General features: G+C 35.8%; 1 long non-coding RNA gene across 1 annotated transcript; it reads right to left on the reverse strand.

The window, feature by feature from the left end:
• Window positions 1–1146: 1146 nt before the first annotated feature.
• Window positions 1147–24394, reverse strand: LOC140149671 (uncharacterized). The gene is made up of 3 exons (XR_011858693.1): window positions 24287–24394; window positions 15647–15810; window positions 1147–1249 (listed from the first exon to the last, which is right to left on the reverse strand). It is a non-coding gene; the product is annotated as an uncharacterized lncRNA (long non-coding RNA).
• Between the last annotated feature and the right edge of the window lie 1050 nt (window positions 24395–25444).

Consider the following 25444-nt stretch of genomic DNA (forward strand, 5'->3'; position numbering starts at 1 on the left):
GTCATTTCATGTAGTTTCTTGCTGCTAGCCCGGCTGAAGCATGTATCACAATATCTGCATTTGTGTGGTTTATCACCTGTATGTATCATTTCATGACGCTTCTTTTCTCCAGCCTGGCTAAAGCACTTGTCACAATATCTGCATTTGTGTGGTTTATCACCTGTGTGCATCATTTCATGTCGCTTCTTGCCACCAGCATCGATAAAGCACTTGTCACAATAACTGCATTTGTGAGGTTTATCACCTGTGTGTGTCATTTCATGTTGCTTCTTGTTACTAGCCCGGCTAAAGCACTTGCCACAATATATGCATTTAAATTTGTGTGGTTTACCACCTGTGTGCATCATTTCATGTCGCTTCTTGTTACCAACCTGGCTAAAGCACTTGTTACAATATATGCATTTGTGTGGTTTATCACCTGTGTGCATCATTTCATGTCGCTTCTTGTCACCAGCATGGCTAAAGCACTTGTCACAATATCTGCATTTATGTGGTTTATCACCTGTGTGCATCATTTCATGTCGCTTCTTGTTACCAACCTGGCTAAAGCACTTGTCACAATATCTGCATTTGTGTGGTTTACATGTATAACCTGTGTGCATCATTTCATGTTGATTCTTGTGCCCAGTCTGGCTGAAGCACTTGTCACAATATCTGCATTTATGTGGTTTATCACCTGTGTGTGTCATTTCGTGTTGCTTCTTTTCTGCAGCCTGGCTAAAGCACTTGTCACAATATCTGCATTTGTGTGGTTTATCACCTGTGTGTGTCATTTCATGTCGCTTCTTGCTACTAGCCTGGCTAAAGCACTTGTCACAATATCTGCATTTGTGAGGTTTATCACCTGTGTGTGTCATTTCATGTCTCTTCTTGTCACCAGCCTGGCTAAAGCATTTGTCACAATATCTGCATTTGTGTGGTTTATCACCTGTGTGTGTCATTTCATGTTGTTTCTTGTCGCCAGCCCGGCTAAAGCATTTGTCACAATATCTGCATTTGTGTGGTTTATCGCCAGTGTGCATCATTTCATGTTGCTTCTTGCTACTAGCCCGGCTAAAGCATTTGTCACAATATCTGCATTTGTGTGGTTTATCACCTGTGTGCATCATTTCATGTCGCTTCTTGAAGCAAGTGTGGCTAAAGCATTTGTCACAATATCTGCATTTGTGTGGTTTATCATCTGTATGTGCCATATCCTGTAGTTCCTTCTTTCCGGTCTGGTTGAATTCCTTGACTCTGGATCCCATCACTGTAATAATTATAACCAGTTATAAAAATGTGCTACAAAATATCTAATTAGCAAAAAGCTCTTCTGTATGTTCTATTAACAATGGTGGGTCAAAGATTCCTGCAATTTGTCAACTTTCTCCATGCAAGTAAATTTTATGAAATTTACTAGTGCACAAAGACATTCCAGGGTGGGCCAAGATTGTTTTGAAACAGTAGCAAAGGATTTTAGTGTGATATGGGCCGGGCAAAGCCAAATTTTTGTACGCATTTGTCAATTTTTTTGGTCCAAATTTTAGTAATTTTGAGGACACTTTACTCTTTGCCATCCCCATTTTATCCCTGAAAATTTTCTGTGTGGGACAGTTCACCATGGCTACACCCGTTTTGGAAGCTTTCTTTTTACCTATGTGTAAATTATTTTGATCACATTATTTAAAGAACCTTTGTCTTAATTCAAACTACATGCACCCCATAATAAATGATACCACATACTTGACATTAAATAGCATTGGGCTATTATATTCCAGTTTAATCCATACAACTCTGGGAGACATGACCAAGTTAATTAGAGAATAAAGGTATTGTTTTTAGCCGCTGGAGTGCATCTATCGTCTCATATACATTGTAACACGGGCGACATGTCCCCGTGTTATATGAGACGATAGATGCATGACAGCGGCTAAAAACAATACCTTTTATATTCTCATTCTTAAATATTTCAATTCATATAAAAATATCATAAAGTACAAATTTTAATCAAATTAAATCCTACATTTTGCAAGGAATTACCTAGGGTCTAAAATCGATCAATCCCGTTGTTGCTATGCGCCTGCGATTGGTTCAAATAGCGAGTACGTGTATCGCGTCGATGCACACACGCTGACCCAAGTGATATTGTATCATATCACACGGGTATGAACCAGTAAGATTGCAGGATCATTCTCAAGTGTTTAAGAATCTTTCATACAGGGAATGTGATCGTGGGGTAACTTGAATGGATGAATCCATTTGAAATCTACACCCCCTGTGTGGGAGATTAAGGTCTTCCATAGGGGGTGTTCAACTGGAATAGCCATAAAACTAATACGCTACACACACTGTTCTGCAGGCAAATGAGGCATCTATGGTCACTTTGAGATGAAATTTTGTTATAAACATCACAACATATCACATTTTATAATAGCACTCAAATTAATAAATAAGTTGCATTCCCACATTGGTACAATACTGGTTTACCCTGCGCACCCTATTTTTTAGGGTTATAAGATTAGGGTTATACTTGTGTGCAGGACTGCAGGGTATACCAGAATTATTCCGCCTAGTGTTCTTTCCATTGTTCAGGACTTCTTGCATATGTACAACCATAGATTTTAAAATTTATGGTACAATAGTGCAACACACACCAAAGGTAGTTGCACTTCATTGCAGAACCTAGGATAAAAAAATCCCATCCAAAGACTTCTAAGTACAATCCAAACCTAGCAAAATTCTAGTTATTACTATAGTAACTGGCAATAAATTTTGTGCAATTTTAAGGAAAACAGTGCAATTTTTGTCACTCGCATTATATGCACATCAGCGGCCTGGGATCAGCGGCACTAAGTATACTGAGTATGCACTACGATCAGGGACACTGCATAATTATGCACTCCGATCAGAGGCACTGCATAATTATCATGATTATGCACTGCAATTAGCAGCACAGGGACAGCACTGCAAAATTTATGCACCTTAAAAGTAGAACACTAAGGATTCATACTTTTCGTTTTAGGTTTAGTTTTGATACCAAACTTACCTAGCTCCTATTATAATAGTTCTAGCATTGATGGTTCGCTATACACCCGGGCTATACACTCTCCTTCTTTAATACTTTCTTCCTGACTCTTTTAGCTTCTTTTCTTCTCGATACAAAGTTGGCTTCTGTTTGTTTGTGCCACTGTTAATCACTACTGGTAAGTGGTAAGAGATGACTCGTCAGTGATTCTGTGTATTACTGTTGGAATAGAATTTATAGCAAGGTTTGTTACCAAAACAGTGGATCAAGGCTGGGACTCCCACACTTTTAACTTATTGGATTTTTATAATCTAGGTAATAACATATGACATTGTATGTTTGGGTTCAGCGTTCGAAATAGGGCCGGTCAGCCGGCCATTGGCCTGTAACTTTTTGGCCGGGCCGGTAACTTTCATGACTTGCTGTCTAGTTGCCGGCCAGGCTGGCCGGTAACTTTTTAAAGCTCAAAGCTTTAGTTTTTAAACATGATTCGTGAATAATGCATCGTCTATCTCTCATTATTGCACATACGAAGAACGGTACAAAATAAATAGTTTCAATTAAAAAAAATCAGTCCCGATCTTGCAAGAAACATTTCAACGGTTCAACCACCGTTTCTACGTTTATTCTGTGCATTTTATATTATAACGAGATGCCCGTTTTGAACAGCCTTAGTCGGACTCTACAGTCTATGACATCAGTAATATGGATCATAATTTAATTATGTAAGAAGTTTACGGTGGAGGGGGCATACTTGAATTACATTTTGACAGAGCGTGCCGCTGGAACTTCTACCGTATTTACGGATTTTTTAACCTAAAAAATGCGGCTGATTCGACCGTTTTTGACCATCTTATTTCCCAAATCTGGACCCATGTTTGATTTTTTACCTAAAAACGGCTGATTAAACAGTTTTTGACAAAATTTTCTCAAATCAGGACCCTGCATGTTTAGGGATTTTTTTCTCAAATCGGGACCCATGTTTAAGTTCAGACTCCCAAACTAGCCGTAGTAGCGTACACGTCCCTAAAATACCTATTCAGAATTATAATTATACAATTCATTTTAAATATCATGACAAATAATTCCTTGGTTTAAAACGTCACTACCCAGCAAATACAAAACGTTTTGGACATCATTCGCAAAAGGTTAGAATAGGTTGCCAGAAAGCGTTTAAATGTCGGGTTATATAAAGGGTATACCTTTTCATGACATTCATAAATATTTTTGATAACTTGTTTGCAGAAAATATTTCCAATAACATTTTGAAAACATTGTAAAAATATTTTTGTTGTATGTTTTCATACAAAACGTTTTAAAACGTTTCCATAGATTTTATATAACCAACATTTAATGTTATTAAAACGTTTTTACCAAAACAAAAAATATAACCTGTTTAAAACGTTTTAAAAACGTTGTGTTTGTTGTGTACTGAACTTGCTATAACTTGACGGAAATATGTTGATATGTGTCCGGTCCCAGCTTATAATGTCCCGTTTCAAAGCTCTAAAAAGTTTTGGCCGGTAACTTTTCACCCGGGTCTGTCACTTTTCAGAGTTACAGAGCCGGCTGGCCTGTAACTTTTCGAGGCATATTTCGAACACTGTTTGGGTTATTATTTTTGTAAATTGGGTTAATGTTTTTTACCATCCTTACACCTCCATAATGTGACCCAGCTGATCCAGTCTGCTCAGGCTAAAGTCATATGATATACAGCGGCAGAGGAACGATTTTGAAAGTGGAGGCCAGTCAGGGTGATGTAAAAAATTGAATGGCCACAAAGCGAAGTGAGAAAAGTAAATTTTATAAATCTAATGATATAGTCTTAAAGTGTATGTAGCTGTGAGGAAATGCCGATGATCAATTGAAAATTTTAACCTTTCTTATTGAAGATATGGATTTTTTTCCCAAAAAGACCCATTTTTTTTGTGCTTTGGGAAAAAAATCCTTATCATCAATACGAAAGGTCAAAATTTACAATTGATTGTCGGCTTTTCATCCCACCTACATACACTTCAATATAAATCATCAGATTTATAAAGTTTACTTCGAGTACTGTTAAATATCAAAAATATCAATTTTTAATGATTTGCCATAAAATGTGTATTACATTGCGAATTCAAAAAATCAAAATTATTTGATATCAGGACATTCTTCGTATTCAGAATTCAATTCGATATGTCTGATGTGCTCTAATGTCCCACAATAAATACTGTCCAAACATTCATACCCCATCCCTTAAATAATGAACTTAATGAAGGCCCAAATTGAAGCCATTTGTGGATAAGTTTTCACAATTATTGTATAAATTGTTGCTTTTAGTGTTGGGTGTCCAAAGCAGAAGCGAAATGGGGAATTTGTTTATCCATATGCCTACACACTGTGTATTAACACAGGGGAGTTGGAAAATTTTGCAAAATGAAGGTCCAATTGAAGCCAACTGATTATGTTCCACAAAATATGTTGAAAAGATAAACAAAACATCATAAGGATACAGAAAGAGCTCAAGAATATTCTAATGATCATGTTTTGCAAATGACATGTTGATCAATATGGTCTAATTTTGTTCCTAAGTAAAAGTCCACATGTCTAAATCTTTGGTCATTTAAAACAATATTAATAGGTTCCAATTTACTGAACCTCAAGTGATATCGATATATCATGCAGAAAGCATTTAAAACATAAAACAATTGGTATATTCCAAGAAGTAAAACATATTTTGCCCTATTTAGTTGGCACATAGCAACATGCTTCCATACAGTTTATACCTTAAAAGTTAATTGGATCAACCAAAGTATTTGGATCAACAATCAATATGGCTTTGTCATTTGCATTTATACCTTAAACCGCCGGTCAAGTTTTGATTTCATCCCTTACCCAACACATGTACTGGTCTGGTCTTGCTCACACCACTTGGATGGATGCAGCAATATAATTACCATATATCATATCCCTGATTATACAAGGGTACACAATTTGTGTGTGGCTGATATGAATGCGTACTATTTTTAAATTAAAAAGCATGGTGACTTTTAAGAGCAATCACTTGGATAACATGGTGAAAATAATATGCAAATAAACATGCAATATACCAATAAACAAATGCATGAATGGATTTCTTAAAAGATAGCCATTCTCTCTATGGAAATGTCAACATGAAACAAAACAAAACATAGGCCTAAACATAAGCAAATCACAAAATATGAACTGGAGATCGAATGAGTATCTGAACATCAAAAATGACACAAAGCAAGAGTTGAATAAGCAGCTATCTCTTTGTGAAAAGTTTAGTACATCCAAAGATGCATAAACTGAACTTTTAATATCTCAACTTCCTTCTGATTTATTTATAGAGCTTCACAACAAAGTCTTTAAAATACTCGAAACAAATACTGAGAGCTCAAATTTGGATGAAATACATAAGTTTTTTAGAATTAAAACACAGAAATTGAATGAACACAGAAATATTATCAGCAGAAAAACCACAAGTATAATCCAACATACCTGTACATGATGAGAAGACATGGAAATGAACCTGTTGATGTGGGCAGGGAAGTGAGCAGGTGAGTTGTGAGGGAAGGTCAGGGTCAATTAGGAGGTCATTCTTGGGTTTGGGCTGATCCATTTACACTTAGAGGGGAGTCAAATGCAACCTGCTATAGGCATATACATTAGAATTTCCACAACATTATTTTTCACATTGATGTTAAGTTTAAGAAATATCCCAAAACCTTTCAAATAGAGTATACTGGTTAGCATCAACTACAAACTCAGGTGCACATAGGTGCGTATACAGCACTTCAGCAAATGGCACGAATTGCTTGGTGAGCTATTAAAGAAAGGATTATGAAATGTATAAATATAATAACATGGTTTAAATTGGAACAAATTTGAGCGAAGTGCGCCTAAGGGGTGGTGCAATAATTATGTGTACCCCCGGGGTGGTGAATTATAAGGGGGGCAAAGAGTTTTTTGCAGGCCAAAAGGGGGGGGCAAGCATTTTTTGGCAGGTTTGTTTGTTTGTTTAAACGGTCGCTCCGTGTGGAGACACGCTTGGGTCCTGATGGAACCAGGCTCAAACTGAAAGAGGTGGGTCAAGCGATTTTTGGCAGGTCGAATGGGGGGGCAAGCGATTTTTGGCAGAGATATTTTGGGCACCGTTTCTATATTCCGCCCCAAAATGGTGTAGGAAAATGTTAGGTACACATTGAAATACTTAGTATGCAAAAATTTCTGCTCGCTGCACTCACATACATAAGACAATTTTAAAGGTTTAAAGGTTTTTAAGATCCCAAAAATCTTGCATGTGTAAGGGGAGGGAGGGGGCAAAGATTGTTTGGCACATCAAAAGGGGGCAGCAGAGGTTTTTTGGCACATCAACAGGGGGGCAAAGATTTGTTGGCACGGCTAAAGGGGGGCAAGCAATTTTTGGCAGACCATTTTGAGAATTCACCACCCTGGCCCTGGGGTACACATAATTATTGCACCACCCCTTAATTTGCCTTTATTAAATGCTAAAATGGTCAAATATGAGATTAATTTCGACAAAATAAGGGGGGGGGGAGTCATTTTCTTCGGAAGAGGGGGTCATGAATATATGTTGGTGACCGGAGTCAATTTTTATGACCCCCATCCACCCCCCAACACACACACACATATTGACGATAAATTATTCATTGCTGGAACTAAGGTGCAGAGCGCGCCAAAACTTAAATGGGAAGAAAGTATGTGGAGTGCATTAAAGTTTTAATTGCAAAGAAGGCTCGCGGAGCTTGCAAAAATTTTGAATTATATAACTAAAGATTGTGCGTACATTTTGATCATATGTTCAAAAAAATTTGGGTCACCAGCCCTTAATACTCTATAACCCCCCTATTTTTGGTGTAAAAAATTTTAACCCACACTATCTTTGGTCTAAAATTCTATGCCCTCCCCCTTCCGAAGAAAATGACAGCCCCCTAACATGCACACACAGGCATTTCCCTTCTCTTTTTCTCCAATTTCTTTTATCTTTTTTGGATACCCGGGGGCATGCGCCCATTTAAAAAGGGACCTGTATATGCTACTGAAACAAGGGGGGGGGGCACTCATGTATAAAAGTTGTAAACATCCGCGTGAAAGAAAACGCTGATTTAGGGTGGTTTTGAAAAGCAAATCAGGGATCCGTGCGGATCTGCGATTAGGGTCTCAAAACACTTATTTTAGTAGAAGGGTTAACATGGTTAATTTTTTTAAGGACAATCATCTATAATGGTTACATGGGTATTTCTCTGAAAAGGTGTACTATTGGAAGATAGGCAAATATGAATTTGAAAATGATTATAAAATGTTTCCTTTACATATCTGTAAGGATGTAAGTCTCTAGTGCATGAAAACAATATTTGGCACAATCTTTAGGGCCGCCCTCTATATTATAGAGGGCGTAATCTGCAGGTTGTGCCAGGTGAGCATCATCTCCGTCACATTTAGGCCAAAAAGGAAAAAAGGACAAAAATTGTTAAAACTCTTAATTATGAGTTTTATGGATAACTTGTAAGTTGCTTGATTCATGTTTGCTTTTTTCATTTAAAAAAATATGATTTTGTACTTTCGTCATTTAGTTGGGACAATGAGAGGCAGGCTGTACGGAAAAAGTCATGTCTGTTGGTATTTTTTTTATACAAACTTTAGTATATTCATAATTTTGCTTGAAATAACTAAATAAATTTCTATTGACATGTATACAATATCAATTACATTTCCAAATAGTAAATTCCATGTTGTCTGGGTCAAAGGTCAAATAAAGGTCAACAACAATTGTGATGGAGATGACATTGCTGTGATGGAGATGATGGTGATGTGTCGGAGATGATATTTCTACACAAATTCCTATAGAGAATCATCTCCGTCATAATTGCACCGATAAATTTGATTTCAGTAATGTTTTCACACTACTTGAAAATGAAATTCATACAGATGAGAAGGTTTAGAATTGGTAAGCATTTTCTGATAAACTAAACTGGACTTCGCTGTATCTCAAGATCCGGTGCTGTGATGGAGATGATGGTGATCCCGGGGGATGGTGATGTGACGGAGATGATATTTCTACACGAATTCCTATAGAGAATCATCTCCGCCACAGCAAATTGTGACGCCAACTGATGTAGCAGAGATGATGGTTCAGACATTGCTTACGGTTAATAGCAGGGTAAAGCTTATACCCACGTGTTACATATCACCACAACAGCTTGTGGGACATATTCAACCATCATTATTTACCGGAAAAATTCAACAATAACACTTATATCAAATTGATCAGAAACGTTTGGAGATGATGTTGAATAAAGGTATGCACCTGTATACTTGAAGATACCCTCAAAATTGGCAGGAAAAGAGTGCCAATGTGTAGCTATTTCGGGTTGATGTTTTTCGTCGTCTGTAAACGGCAGCGTACGGGGTCAAAGTCTTCACCTCCAGCCGTTTTGATGCCAATTTTTGACACAAATTTTGAATTATTCCATAAAATTGACTTTAGAAGTGGTTTTAAGCATTTAAACCTTCTTAGACATGATATTTACCCCAGTCAGTGGTAATTTTCACTTCCCACACTTGCTCACAAAAATACTACAAAATCACTAAAATTCGGTGCGTGACATCGGGACATGGGGTTTTCAGATATTGAAGAATGTTTTGACTCCAAGAAATGTATTTTTCCCCACTTGGATGTTCTTAACTATTTTTATACATACAAAAGTCCATGACTAAGCCAAAAAAGAAAAAAAAATCCGCTTTTAAAACTTTTATGAGCGCCGAAAGTCGCGGGACATAAGTTCCCCTTTTCGGAGAATCACCCACATATTTATCAAGTTATTTGGCACAAAAGAGTGGTTTGACTGGTTTCCGAGCGATTTTACAAACCAGATTAATAAAAAATTCTTTCTGACTGACACACATATCGACACACGCAATGTCTATCTTTGTTTAGACTGCTCCATTTGAATTTCATACACCCTCTGAGAAAGTTTCTATCTGAATCTTCCACTGAGGGAGAATGAGTTTCAAATGGAGCTGCTAATGTGTACATTCCATATGAAATTCATACTCCCCCTGTATAAGATACTTCCAAAATCTTCCCCAGGGGTAGTGTGGATTTTACATGGAATAGCCCAATGTGAGGTAGAAACACAACACATATAATGTTACAATGGAACCACACTGTCCACGCACCTTTAAATGGAATGAATCATACCATTCAAACATAGACCTTTTAATATGCACTAGCTAAAACATTATGGACAAGAATGTCAGTATCTACCATACTATACACAGCTGGAAAAATCATTTTGTGTGACACTTTGCTACTTTGGGTATTAAGTGCTTCAAATAAAATGAAAATCACAGCCCCCCCCCCCCCACCCACACCTGGCAGGCCCACATGACATGTGAGATTTTTTCACCAAATACGTCAAAATCACATTGACATGACTCTATAGTGACGTCAATTCTGTTTATTTAACACAAGAAGGGATCAGTGTAATTTGAGCTCGGCTCATGAAAAATGATGAGGGCCCTACAGATGTCAAACCCAAGGGCCTTGAAGATTATTTCAAGCACTGAATACCCACTTCCTTCAGTGATCATAACTTTCAACACATTGATTAAAGCCCGGGATTAAAGCAATCAAATTGATGAATGTAAGGAGAACTTTACTATCTCCTTGATAATCAGGCCTGTACAGTGTACACAGCATTTTTTTTTTCGGGGTGGTGCAGATTTTTAGTTGACCCCTGCGTATGTGCCTGAGTATGATACTGGACTTGTGTAAAAACAAACCGGAATGGTTGAGAAGTAGCTAGAAGTTGAGCAAACGATTGGATGAAATTTGGTACAAATTTGAAAACTTTTAAGGTGAACTGGTACATATGAAATTACATATCTTTCTGGAAAGAGCAGATAACACAAAGAATGAAACTGTGTAACTTGAAAATTTTGAAAAAATAAACATTTTGTGAAAATCACAAATACCTATAGTTACCTGTTATAAAAACTACATAATCTAAATCTATTCTATAGAGTAACATTAAAAACTGTTAAAACATATATTTCTGACCCTGGCCATAATTTTACAACCACACAAGAAAAAGTACCGTACAGATTGGCCTAATGACGCTATGGGCTCTCTTGACATAAAGTGGAATTTTAAGCACAACCTAAATTGCCCTCCCCCAAAATTCCCACCAGCAAAATAAGGACATGGAACCTTAATTCTTGTTTGGATTTCAGATAGAGATGGTAGCTCTCTATTTACCCCAAAGCAAAGGAGCCCAAGTGCGCTATTAGGCTAGTCTTTACAGAAGGAGACAAAAAACCCCCTGTATTATGGGAGGGTGGACTTTTGAAGTACTAGTAGAGTCGGGATTTTTATAATTTTTTTTTAGAGGCTAAAATGACCCTAAAATATCACCGGAAGCTTGTAAAATTTGGCAAAAATTTGATGTTACTTTTTGCAAACATATTTTGGAATATGAATTTTGTCAGGTTTTGTATTAATATTTTAATTTTTGCCATTTGGATGGTTTATTAGTATATTTTTTAAAGAAATCTACACTTGATAGTGTTCTGGTACAGGGTTGTGGCTTATCAAATCAATGATTGTCCTTACATAACACTCTTAATTTTAAGATTGTGATTAGGCTAAAATACTAGTAAACACAACACTCCCAATTCCAGAAAAATATGGCCCTAAATGATTTGGATTAAAAGAATATTATCTTGTTTTGCCAAATGAAACATAGCTAAATTCTAATCCTGCAGTTAGTTCTAACTGGAAGAAAAGTCTAAATATTTAATATTTGGACAATTTTCGGAAATCACGGTCAAAAACATGGGTGTTTTTTGTATGTTGGACCAATAAACACTACAAAGACTAGTTTCAGGTTAAATGCATTCTAGTTTTTGGAAAAAAAATACACATGTATCCCAATTAACATAATATAATAAAATTATGAGAAAACTCTATTTGCGTATACTCAAGAATTTGAGTACTTTGACTTGTTCCAAGTTTTTGTGTTTTGTGACTGCAATTGTTAAGATTTCTAGATTTGTAAATTTTTGACCCATTTTCTCTCAAATTGTAAAAACATTTATTGCCAGTTTGTACTAACTATTAGGATAATGTTTCATTTGGCAAAACAGGATATATTTTTATCCAAAAAAATTAGAACTGCATTCCCGGGACTGCATTTTTCTGGAATTGGGAGTAAATGCATTTATATCTTACAACATAACAAAAGCACTAAAGTAATGTAAACTAGTATACAATATAAGAGATAATAAAAAAGACTGATAGCCACACATAAATGCTCACCAATTTTACAAGGTTTGGATTTCGGGTTAGGCCAAAAAAAAAGGTTTGTCTCAAAGCTCGCGCGCGCATTTGTAAAATCGTGAGATTTGGAAAAAAAAAAAGAAATCGGAATTTTTTTATTTCAATTTTTTTTTTTTTTAGTTTTTCCAGAAAAATTCGGTGAAATTCAGATTTTTTCTCCAAATACAATGAAAAAAGTCGTGAATAAAATGTCTTTACAATTATATGAGCCCGTACAGTACTGAAGCCATGCATCGTATGCATCTTCTAAATGTTAAGATTTGCTGAGAGGGTACCCTCTATTTGTTTTGCTTTTTCTGATTTTGACTCAATTATGCATTGTTATTAATTTACTTTTATATAATGATGACCTGCAAAACAAGACCCTAAAGTGCTGTATCATTTTGTGAATAAAATCGATTATATCTTGGGATCCTAAGATTTGATGCAGCCAATCAGACCTGCAGATCTACACACATTCACGATATGGTGCTGCTACGAGGGTTTTTCTCTCATTATTATCTTATTGTTCAGCTCAAAATTATAAGGGCACATAGCTGATAGAGAAAACTAACATTTTTTCAAGAAACCTTACAATATTAATTTTGCTGTGGTAGAGCAGTATTGTCAAATACCATATTCATTCCATTAACCACCCATACCCTTATAAGCACCCAACCAGTGACTTTTCTACACATGATCCTCCATCAATTTGTGCATCCAACTACACATGGATCAAACACAGAACCATCTACATGTACACATAAAATCTATCATACTTTAATTTGGGCCATTTATTACATACATTTGTACATACATGTATGCAATTATATAAACAGTGTAAAAAAATAAGCGCCCACCCAAAATGACTTTGTTAAACACCCTGGGCGGTGGGCGGTTAATGGAATGAATACATACAGTGCATGTAAATATGCCATAATAGTACACATAGAAAGTCAATTCTTTAAAAGAAATTAAGAAATCCACAAATATTCATATATAGTGGAACCTCACTGAAAAATGCACTCAATGATTTGCTAAATCTGCTGAAAAATCAACAATTTTGCATTTTTTTTTAATGCAGACCCATTCCATGTCAACTCCAGGGATGTGCACCGCAGCACCTCTTCAATTTTTTTTCTTTTTCTGTGTGGTGGTAGATATTGATGAGAAAGTAAAATCCGAAAATTTGAGCTTCATACTCCATTTCGTTTTCCCGTGGCATCAATTTGAAATTTAGGGGTCAGCATAAAAATGTGTAAATGTGAAAGACGACGTTTGGAGGTCCATAAATGTATAAAGGGAACCCTTTACAACTTTGAAAAGTATGTATCCTGGGATACTTATTTGTGTAGAATTCAAATCTGGCATCAGAAAACTTGTAACTCCTTTACTTTAAAAGATATAGGGCCCTCAAAATGCAACTTCGTCCATCCAGGACCAACTTTGGGGGTCAGAACTCCAAAAGTAAAAATAATTTTATTGTCCATTTTTTGCCAGTCAGAGCCCTTTGGTAGGACATTACTCTTATCCAATATTGAGCCTATTAGAATACTTTTGGCTGAGATATTACCCATGCAAAACCCCAATTGTACATTTTTTGTACATTTTGACCCCCCTGAAAACCAATGTCAGACAATTTGATCCACCATCAACTTCAGGTATGTTGAAAATATGTCCTTGGACAACATTTCTGAGAGATATTGGCTTTGGTTCTCGATGGCTTCAACACATTAGTCAGGTTTGCATTCTCCATAGACTTGTACATAAGTCATTATACATGCGAAATCAAAACTATTATAGCACTCAAATTAATAAATAAGTTGCATTCCCATATTGGTACAATTCTGGTTTACCCTGCGCACCCTGTGTTTTCAATACAATTCTGCTTTCAACTACACCCTATTTTTTAGGTTTAGGGTTGGGGTTAGGGTTAGGATTATACTTGTGTGCAGGGTATACCAGAATTATTCTGCCTAGTGTTCTTTCCATTGTTTGTGACTTCTTGCATATGTACAACCATAGATTTTAAAATCCATGGTACAACACCAGGCTGGGAAATACTGTGAGGGTCAGGGGCCATATGGCTCCCATAAAGCCCCAAAAGACCCCTGGTTCTCAAATAAATACCTGTGACCAGGGGCCACCTATTTTGTTCAAACAGGCTCCTGGTCGTAATACTCATTTTGACTATTAATCAGAATTGTGCATTTTGTTCATAGAATTTAGGTTATTTCTTGCATTCATCTGGTTGTCCCGGGAACATTGTTGAACATCAGTAATTTAATGTAAAGTCTGCACAAAAAGTAACTCAGCTGTTATAAATACGCCTATAGATTCACAACTAATAATTGTTTTCACAATATTTCAACATAATAAGACGGATGGTTTATTTACGCGCATTTTGATACCCCATTTGTCCAATTTTGTTCAATATTGACAATACAGCAGTGTTTTGAAAGAAAAATACCCCAATTTAAAAGTTGCAGTTATTTGTATTGATTTGAAGTAAGCGCAAAGATAATGGCGGGCTTTACGTGTTTACAGTGCTGGCATTATAACCATTGATCGCTGTAAACTGCAACTTTTAAATTCGGGTATTTTTCTGTAAAAGCACTACTGTGTTGTTAATATTGACCGACATCTAACGAATGGGGTATCAAAATGCGTGTAAATAAATCATCCTTCTCGCTATGTTGAAATATTGTGAAAACAATTATTAGTTCTGAATCTATAGGCGTATTTCTAACAGATGAGTTACTTTTTGTGCAGACTTTACTTTCAAAATAGCCACTGGTTCATTGAAAATAGCCTGTGGTTCCCTGTAAAACCCTGTGAACAAGGGGCTATTTTTTTGCAAAGTAGCTCCTGATCCTGGTACGCTGCTTCTTATTTCCCAGCCTGTACAACACATACACCAAAAGACAGTATTTCGTTGCAGAACCTAAAAAAATCTCATCCAAAGACTAATTCCAAGTACAATCCAAACCTAGCGAAATTCTAATCCCTTAGTTATTACTAATAGGCAATAAATTTTGTGCAATTTGAAGGAAAACAGTGCAATTTTTGTCACTTGCATCGTATGCACATCAGCGGCACTAGGTGAGTATGCACTATGCACTACGATCAGGGACAATGCATGATTATGTACTCCTATCGGAGGCACTGGGTAATTACGCACTGCAATCAGCAGCACAGGGACAGCACTGCAAAAGTATGCACCTTAAAAGTATACTTAATATATATATAAGGATTCATGCTTTTCATTTTAGGTTTAGTTTGGATACCAAACTTACCTAGCACCTATAGTTCTCGTTGATGGTTCGCTACACTTTTCTTCTTTTAATTCTTCCCGACTCTTTTCTTTTCGATACTTAGTCGTATTCTGTTGGTTTGTGCCTATGTTAATCACAACTGGTGAGTAGTATTAGATGACTCCTCAGTGATCCTGTTTTTTTTTCTGTTGGAATGGAATTTACAACAACGTTTGTTATCAAAACAGTGGCTGAAGGCTGATTTAATTTTTATATTCTAGGTAATAATACATGGCCGTACATTTGGGGTGTTATTTTGCTAAATTAGAGGAACCAATGTTTTTTTGCCATCCTTACACATCCATTTTTCTATACATGTGACCCAAACCAGTCCACTAAAGGCTAAAGCCATAAGAGAGTAAAAAACTTCCTTATCAGTCCAAACCCCATGTTTATAGCTGATTTGGTTGCAAAGTTACACATTTGTACAGAATTCATGCACAAGGAGACAAACATCTTTAAAGTTTTGATAACAAACGTTGTTGCAAGGGCACAAGGAAAGGTAAACGGATGACTTTGACGACCTGATCAAGCAGCAATACTGTGCTGTATAGGGTTAATTTTAATAAGACTTTTTCATTAATTGCCGTTTTAACATACCTTGATCGTGGAAAGCTGGCATTTTGAAAACTTGACCTTTGACATCTTTATGACCCCTTAATGACCTTAAATGAATTTAAAATATTTTAAACATTTTGATAATGTCATAAGGATCATTGCATTTAAATTTCAGCTCAATTGGAACACTTTGAAAACCTTGACCTTTGACCCATGACCCGGAATGAATTTTTAAATATTTTAAACATGTTTAGAATGTCATAAGGATCATTGCATTTAAATTCGGCTCAATTTGAGCATTTTGAAAAACTTGACCTTTGACCCCTTTATGATCCCTTAATGACCTTCAACGAATTTGGAAATGTTTTTAAAATGTTAAGAATGTCATAAATGTGATGGATCGTTGCATTCAATTTCAGCTCAATTGGAGCATTTTGAAAATCTGACCTAATTTTTGACCCTGTGACCTCTAATGACCCCAAATTGGCCTGCAAACCCATAACTTTTGTAGAGTAGAGGGTGTCAGGGTGTATTAGGCCAAGTAAAATAAAAAAACATGTATACCATCCCCGCCCTCACCAATTTTTGGAGATTTTCAAATATGTTTTTTATTTTTCCTATTCGCTTCTTACCTAGCTGGGGGGTTTACAACCCCCCGAGCTAGGTCCTGTTTTGCTATCCATTCTTTCTTTCCTTCTTCTTCTTTCTGGCAATAAATTTCAAAATGCTTCTCCTCCTACATGTTACACCCTATAATTACGTAACTTGCACATATGTATTGGCTATATCCAGTGCCCATAGGGTTTAAACAGAATTGGGGTAAATGGTCATTAAGGGGGCATTTCCTGTATTTAACCAAATACCTTCAAAATGCTTCTTCTGCCACATATTATATAGTACAATGATGTCATTTGCATATGGTCATTTTCACAGTAAAGGGTGTAACTTTTGATTTTTAGGGTCAAAATTTCAAACCACTTAAATATGTTTCTGTTTACTGAAATCATGCATAGAAGCAACTTAAATTCCAGTAAAATAATGTTTCAAGGCTTAAACCTTTTGATTTCTAATAAAAAATTGACATTTCCATAACATTTTGGTTAAAATCTAATAAAAAATGTATTTTACATAACCTCAGAAAATTATGACATGAAAGCTGGAATACATGTAAAATCCCATTCCAAAGTAAGTCAACAGATATAAGTTAAATTTTATACCATGTTTTGCTATGTTTGTAATTGCAGTTTTGAAAATTTTTAACATCAAGTGTCATTTACAATGGAAATTTCCAAACCTTAAACATATTTTTTAAGTTTTAATTGGGTTCCTAAAATAATTTGAATGTCTAACTTCATGTACAAATACTACTTGATGAAAGGAACCTCCCAGCCAAGTTTCACAGAAATTGGAGTTATTTTTTAGAATTGACAATTCAAGCGATTTGTGTTTCGGAGGCTTCAGTTAACAACACAGGTGATCATAAAAGTAAAATATTTGGCTAACTACTACAAGTTGACATAAAAAATAGGTAAAAATATCACAATTACCAATTTTATGCTTTGCTTCTAAGTATTGAATTTCAGTTGTGACAAAAATTAAATTATCACAGCAAGTCATTTTTTTTGTTTGGAGGCTTCATGTTAACAATTGTTAAACATTGCAGAAGTAGTTTTTTAAAACAACAGTGTTGGGATCATCTAAGCTGTTATTTTCTTGTGTGTATTGAATCAATGATTCTATGCGGCAGATATTGTAGATTTATCACATGTTAATTTTTTCACCCATTTGTTAAGTATGGTGTTTTTTGCATGTGAAGCCTCCGAAACAGGCTTTTTGGGTATCAGTATATTTTTCAAACATTAACCATAATGTCAATTTTTTTTTAATTTATGACATTCTGCACATATCAAGTAATAATTACAATGCAGATATCAGTATGAAACACACCAATTTAGATATGCATAGATGATAATTAATCTTATTGTTGTTTCGGAGGCTTCATTTGTTTCGGAGGCTTCAATTGTTAACGGAAAGTTTGTATTGGGTCCCATTTTCAAACGGTGATATATATCTCCACGATTTAAAAAGATGTGACTTGAGGATCTACTTTGCTACATTTTGATAAATAGATTGGATGAGCTCTTTTATTTATATTTGCATAAGCTTGCTGAACAGTTTGTTTCAGAGGCTTCAAAAAAGTTAACGGAAAAACGGCTCTTTGAAGTCAAGATTTTATAAAAATTTTAATAGCTTGCAAATCAACTAATTTTTGTTACCCATTTCAAGTTAAGATAACAACTGTTATGAATCAAGAAGAAGTGAAGAAATAACCAAGAATTATGAACCAAAGCTACACCCACAAAGTTTGTTAACAATTGTTAACGGAAAATGAAGCCTCCGAAGCGACAAATATCGAAGTCCGGTTCTCAAAAATACAGGGCTGTTCACAATTAAGTCTAATGTGGCAGTGTTTACTGAACATATGACTGTACTTTCAGGATAAGAAAAATTATCCCTGAACTAACTGAAGAAAACACAGGGTTTTACAAAAATGTTACTGTTTTTTATAGTTTTTCAAAATGGCAATATTAAGTACATTTAAGCCTGCTAAAACTGAGCGCAGTAACTCCCAAAGCTGATTATGCTACCCAAGGTAGCTGCTAACTAGATGACTTATGTGGCCAAAAAATCATGGAATTCTGTAGCTTTATTAGAACACTACGGATTAAAATGTTAAAAATCCAAAGTTACACCCTTTACCGTGAAAATGACCATATGCATCAGCCTAGAACTTGCATACAGAATTGGGGTCAAAGGTCATTAAAGGGGAAAAATCTTACAATTGCATTATCTGTACATCTGCAAGGGGTATGGGGCTCAAACTCGGTGACAACAAATCTCATGACCAGGGACACAATTTGCAAGGGTCAGATCAAAGGTCATGCAGAGGTCAAATTTTAGAAATGAATTTCCTGGACATCTGTAAGGGGTACAGGGCTCAGACTTGGTGACAACAAATCTCATGATCAGGGGAACATTTTGCAGGGGTCAGGGCAAAGGTCATGCAGAGGTCAAATCTTATGTATTTTCTGGACATCTGTAAGGGGTACGGGGCTCAGACTTGGTGACAACAAACTTAATGATCAGGGGGATATTTTGGAACACTTTGCAGGGGTCAGGTCAAAGGTTATCTGGGGTCAAATCTTATAATTTCATTTTCTGGATATCTGTAAGGGTATTGAATTTGAATGCATTTTGAAATCATTAATAGAGTATGACATGAATACAAATTATCAATTTTCATATTAAAAATACAAAACATCTTGAAATTTTTTTTTTTTTTTTTTAGGTCAACCATGAATGATCCTAGCATTTAGGTCTAGGTCCAGAGAGACTACAAAAACCGAAAAAAAACTTTGAAAAAAAAATTTTTGAAATAAAAAAAATTCGCATTTGTTTTTTGTCAAATCGTGGGATTTTACAAGCTTGTATGAGCTTTGAGACGAACCTTTTTTTTTTTTGGCCTTTGTGGTCTATGACCACCATTTGCCACTAGTTTACTTTGTTTCTAAAATTGTTGTAATAAAAAGACATGTTCAGATGTTCTTGGTTATCATTTATAAACACATTGCAAACACTTTCTTCAAGCTAGGGGTAGGGCTTTGGGGAAATAACATAAATATTAGGGGGCCTCCCCGATTTTATAATACGTTGACAAACACTTTGAAATTGCAATTTTACACAGAAATGAATGATAAAAAAATAAAATAATAACAAATAATAAGGACCTCCCTCACCGATTATTTAAAAAGTCTGGACGATATACATGTTATTTTTTTTTAATTGGCCTTAGCTTGTTCATATACATGAGTAACATGACCAATCGGAGGCGCATAGCAACAACGTGATTTGTAGGAGTAGCATTTTCGATTAGTACAAGGAACTTATACGATGTCCTCATTCACAAACTGATACTATCTGTCCATCGTATAAGACTGTTACCGCACGGCAGCTGGTTGAAGGAATATTACACAGTCAAGAATAGGCTCCATCATTTTTTTATTCGGATCCCTCCCAATCTCCCAAAACATCAAAACATCAAAAGCGTTGCACATATACTTACTTTAATAAGACTGTCCTTTTTCACATAACGCAGACAAAGTAGGGCAAACTTGCCTAGAAATGGTCAAATTTTGGCATGAAACATCTCTGTACAATCCTATGTAAGTCCCACATCACATCGTTATCGGCGATCGTGGTTTTTTTTTTTCTGAAGTTTGGCTGGTACCCACCAGCGTCATGCACGTGACACAGCTAAAATATTGACGGGGAATCGGGGATCATTAAAACGTCAACAGTTTCAAAATACGCAATGACAGTAAACTTATTGGCGAGCGGTCCGAATTTTGAGCCATAAGTTTATGTGGTGAACTAATTTTCGATTAAAATGACCTTTTTTGACCCCTGGATGACCTCTGACATTAAACAACCCATAATTTTGTAGCCAACTACCCAATACTGCTAAGTGTGACTAAGTTTGGTCAAAATCCGATCCAGGACAGGCCCACATATGACAGGGTTCGAGGTTTGAGTACGGTTTCACTGCCAAATGTGTGAAAAAAATATTTAGGTGTGAAGAATACTTCTAAAAATGAGCATATATAGTATTTCTAAGGTAAAAATGTCTGAATTTTCAATTTTTCTAACTTAGAATACTGTATCTTAAGGTTGGTCTGAACCCTGGAATTATGGAAACTTTCGGGCCTCATAACTTTTAAATTGTTGGTCTAAAGTATATAAAAGTATACATATTTAGAATGGCAAAGACTTGATAAGTTCATCTGTGAGGTCAAATTTGGGCCAAAATGGCACTTTTTTAAAATCCAAAAATAATGGTTTTTGGCCCACTTCTTTTTTGTGCAGCGTAACAAAAAAATTCTTGGGCCAAAACTTTTTTTTTCTTAATTTTTAAAAACTAAATCAAAATATCTAGGACCCTTTTTTTCATTTTTTTGAATTTTGACCAATTTCACCAAAAATATTTGAAATTTGGGCCAAAATCGGGCTTTTTTATGATTTTTTTGAAAAATCAGCATTTTTTTACCATTTTTGGCGCAAATTTCTTAAAGTTGGTCGAAATTCAAAAAAATGAAAAAGCGGGTCCTAGATATTTTGATCTAGTTTTAAAAATTAATAAAAAAATTTTGGCCCAAGAATTTCTTTGTTACCTTTAACGAAAAAAAAAGTGGGCCAAAAAATTATTTTGGGGATTTTGGGCCAAAAATGAGCATTTCGGCCCAAATTTGACCTCACAAATGAACTTATCAAGTCTTTGCCATTCTTAATATGTATACTTTTATATACTTTGGACCAACAATTTAGAAGTTATGAGGCTCGAAAGTTTCCATATTTCCAGGGTTCAGACCAACCTTAAGTCGTTTTTGGGTTAAACATGGATTTATGGCCATTTTTTACTGAAAATGACCAGTTTTAGGTGAAAAAAAATTCACCATTAATTTTAATCCCTCATATTTTCTACTATATAGATAAATGTTGTCTTTCTCTGTTATTTTGTATTACCTGATGGTTTATTTGTTCAAATAAAACTGTTTTTAATTGATTTCATTGCTTACTTTGTATACCATACCCGGATATTGAACTTGAAAGTGAAAAACGAAGCCCAAAAAAGGTCATTTTAGAGAGATTTGTATCTTAGTTTAGCCATAAAATTTGATCTAAAGGGCTAGAGACCTCATTAACCCCTCATTTTAATGATATTTCAATTTGCCACACACTGATAATAATTTTAACTTCCTTCAAAAAAAAAATTGAAGAAAATTGCAAAATGTTACCCCTACCCCCAAGCGTGAAAAAAATATGGCAAATTGTAAAAAAAATTATTTCGGAAAAACTTATGGAGGTACAGCTCTGAAAAGTTGATCGATTGTGCACTCTACCAATCCCCACAATCGATTAGATTTGTGGAATGATGCCATGTATGCTTTTTTCAAAATAATTTTTTTTACGACTCAGATTTTGCCCCATTTTGAGGTTCACGCCATTTTTCTGATGTATCAACCCCTTAAACCCAAAGGTCACACCCATAAAAGTTATTCCAGGAAGAACAGTCAATGCCTTTCATGTTGTGCCCTCAAATATGTAATTATAAAGGGATGATCTGATGATAATATGACCACCGATGATGAAGAATCTTTCACACCGGGAGATGTATGGGCAAAGCATGGTTGCCTTCTGGTATCCAGCTAAAGTCATTTCCCCAACTGATGTACCTGAACATCTGAGAAGTTCTATCCTGAGAAAACTGAAACAAGTATTAGTCAAGTGGTATGGTGAAGAGAACTTTAGTTCTGTACTCAGCTCATCACATCAACCACTTATCAGAAAATAAAGTTGATGCAGCCCGTGCCGCTAGATCACACAATATTCAGTTGCGCTATCAACAATTAAGCCATTTCTGATGTCAGGGGTGAATAAAGTGCTATGCTTCAGTATAAACATTTTAAGATTGTGTAAAGGTAATCAGTTATACATTAACACTTTAAGAACATAATTTCTTTATGAGTTTAGACATCAATAGATTTATTGTCTTGACACCAAACCTGACCGCTATATGTTTCCTAAATATATAGGAATACAGGGGCCTCAGTACCAACATCATTTCATTTTCATACATGAGAACAGTGTTTAAGCAGTCTTTATAGTTTGTTTAACATATTTATAGATTCAAAACAACTTTAACTGAAATAATAATGCTCTGTAACTTTTTAAAAATACAGTTGTGTTCCAAGTAGACTCCCAGGATTGGTTAACATTTTCATATCATTCTTCGTAAAAACAACATGCGCTTAGAATTTGTTACATATCTTTAAAATGGTGATACCCTGTGTATTAAAAACTTCAGAAATGGACTCAGCACAAAATTCTAATCCAGAAAACATGTATAATGTTATGATAACATGAACTTCATTTTTCCCCATTTTGGCAGTAAAACCGTACTCAAACCTCGAACCCTGTCATATGCAGGATTTCATTTTGGGGGTGCTGATTTTGAAAAAGTGGACTTTTTTGCAAGGGGGGGGGCACTCAGGGGCCATTTTGTGAAAAGTGGACTTTCTTCCCAAAATTTGGACCATTTTTGTCCAAAAAAGCATAACATAAGGGACTTTTTTGCATGCGTCACACAGCCCCCACCCCCACCCACTGCGTATGGGCCTGATCAAGGATGTGGAAGAAGTAGCAAATTGTGAGAAGAAGAAAGAAAGAAATAACTTTAATAGGCCTAAGGATGACAATTATTGTCATCCTCATCCTCACAGCACCGCCTAAGTAAGGCCAAATTGGTCAAGCTGGGAGATTCCACGTGTGTTGATAGAAAGACAGCTTAGGCTAATAGAAATTGGCACTCCATTCGTGGTGGATAATAATAAAGTTTAAAACATGTAGGCCTAGCCTATGTCCGGCACTTAGGCAGGGTGATTCTTTGTTGGATTATTTTATTTGATCCTTTTGTGACCTCTTTCCTTTTCTCACAAGTCTGAAACATCGAGTCGTAGTACCGTCCATGCGAACTTGGATGTAAGCTTAAAGGAGTGTTTCGTGATCCTAGCATCCTCTTTTTATGACATTTTTCAGTACATATCCACGAAAAAAAGCCTATTCCCAAAATTTCAGTTGATTCCGATTTTGCGTTTGCGAGTTATGCATGATTATGTGTATTACACTGCTCCATGCGTTGTAATTTCGTTCTGGTGCACCAGAGCGAAATTCAAATTTCACGATATCTTTGCAAAACGAATTAATCTGCAAGAAATATTTTGTACATAAACATTATGTAGCCAGAGGTTTCCAGTGATATAAAAATCTCAACTTTTTTTGAGAAAAGTGGGGGATGAGGCTGTGGATCACGAAATGCCCCTTTAAGCGAGTTTAGGCCTACACGTTGACGCAAATTCAAGAAAGTAGAAAACTTGGAAGTATGACTAGATGTATATCCCGGGATTATATCTGCCTCTGTATTTTGCAAACTAAAACAAGTAAGCTTACCGTTTCCGAGTCAATTTTGCACATTACAGAACACAATGGCCCACAATGGATTCTGGACACATTCCTATACAAGCTATACGGTCCTTATATGTCTCCCTGGCATGTATCTTGCCAGTACGACAGCAACTTAGCTCACTTCCGGTAATTTTTACCGGCGTGACCTCTGCTGTTACGTAACGCAATGTTGAAAATCAGGTGGCAAATAGGGTTTTTCAGAAAATATCAAAAAAATGGAATATACGAGTCGTTTCTACCTTCATTTCCATATTGAGCCCATAGATAAGATATGAAACATGATCATGAGTATAAGGCAAAGAATAACGTGTAAATGTTGAATTATTGTGGAAAAAATTAATGCTTTTGGTGCGCGAAGTAGCCTAACTGAGAGAAAATGCATGTCACGATCACTAAAATGGTTATATCTACGGCTTTCAGGAAACGCCGGTTTAATGCTTTTCTGTTATGATAAACATTAACTAACCAGAGCTTGTATTAAATTTTCAGCGAAAATGAGCGGTGGAACAACCTAGTCGTAGGTTGAAAAGTTGCGTTCTTTGCATATAGGGTATAATCTTCTTCCACGGTAAACCAAACAGCTTCCGTGGTAAACCTTATAGCGCCATCACTTGATGAAAGTACGTTATTTATAGGCGTGAGTTAAAAGCTATCTGGGCTAGAACTATTGCGACTGTAGGGGTGAGCTTGCCTACAGGTAAAAAAAATACTCGTGGCGGTTATATTACACGTCTAGTTTAGGGCAACAGGGGTGGAAAGGAGGGTAGGCCTACTACGGGGATGTGCGACAGATTCGGGGTGCATTTTGGTTTATTGATGGCCCTCAATTTCATGAAAATTTGGTTTAAGAAAGATTGTTTTTATTTATTTTTTTAAAAATTAATTTGTTTCCCAAATTTTTATCTGAAAGTTTGCCATTTATTTTATTGTTATGGCGTGCGATAATAAATAGGCCTATTAATATAATTTTTAAATGCTATTTTATTATTTTGTTATTAATTGAAAATCTAAAATAGTATAAAATCGTATATGATGCCTTAAATTAAAGTTTAAAACGTTCTTCCAATATTAATAACTATTATTAAATAACTCCTAACATCTCGGACAACACGCCCCCTCCCCCAATACACACACCCCATCAAC

This window comes from Amphiura filiformis, chromosome 4 (assembly GCF_039555335.1).
Source record: "Amphiura filiformis chromosome 4, Afil_fr2py, whole genome shotgun sequence".
Lineage (NCBI taxonomy): Eukaryota > Metazoa > Echinodermata > Ophiuroidea > Amphilepidida > Amphiuridae > Amphiura > Amphiura filiformis.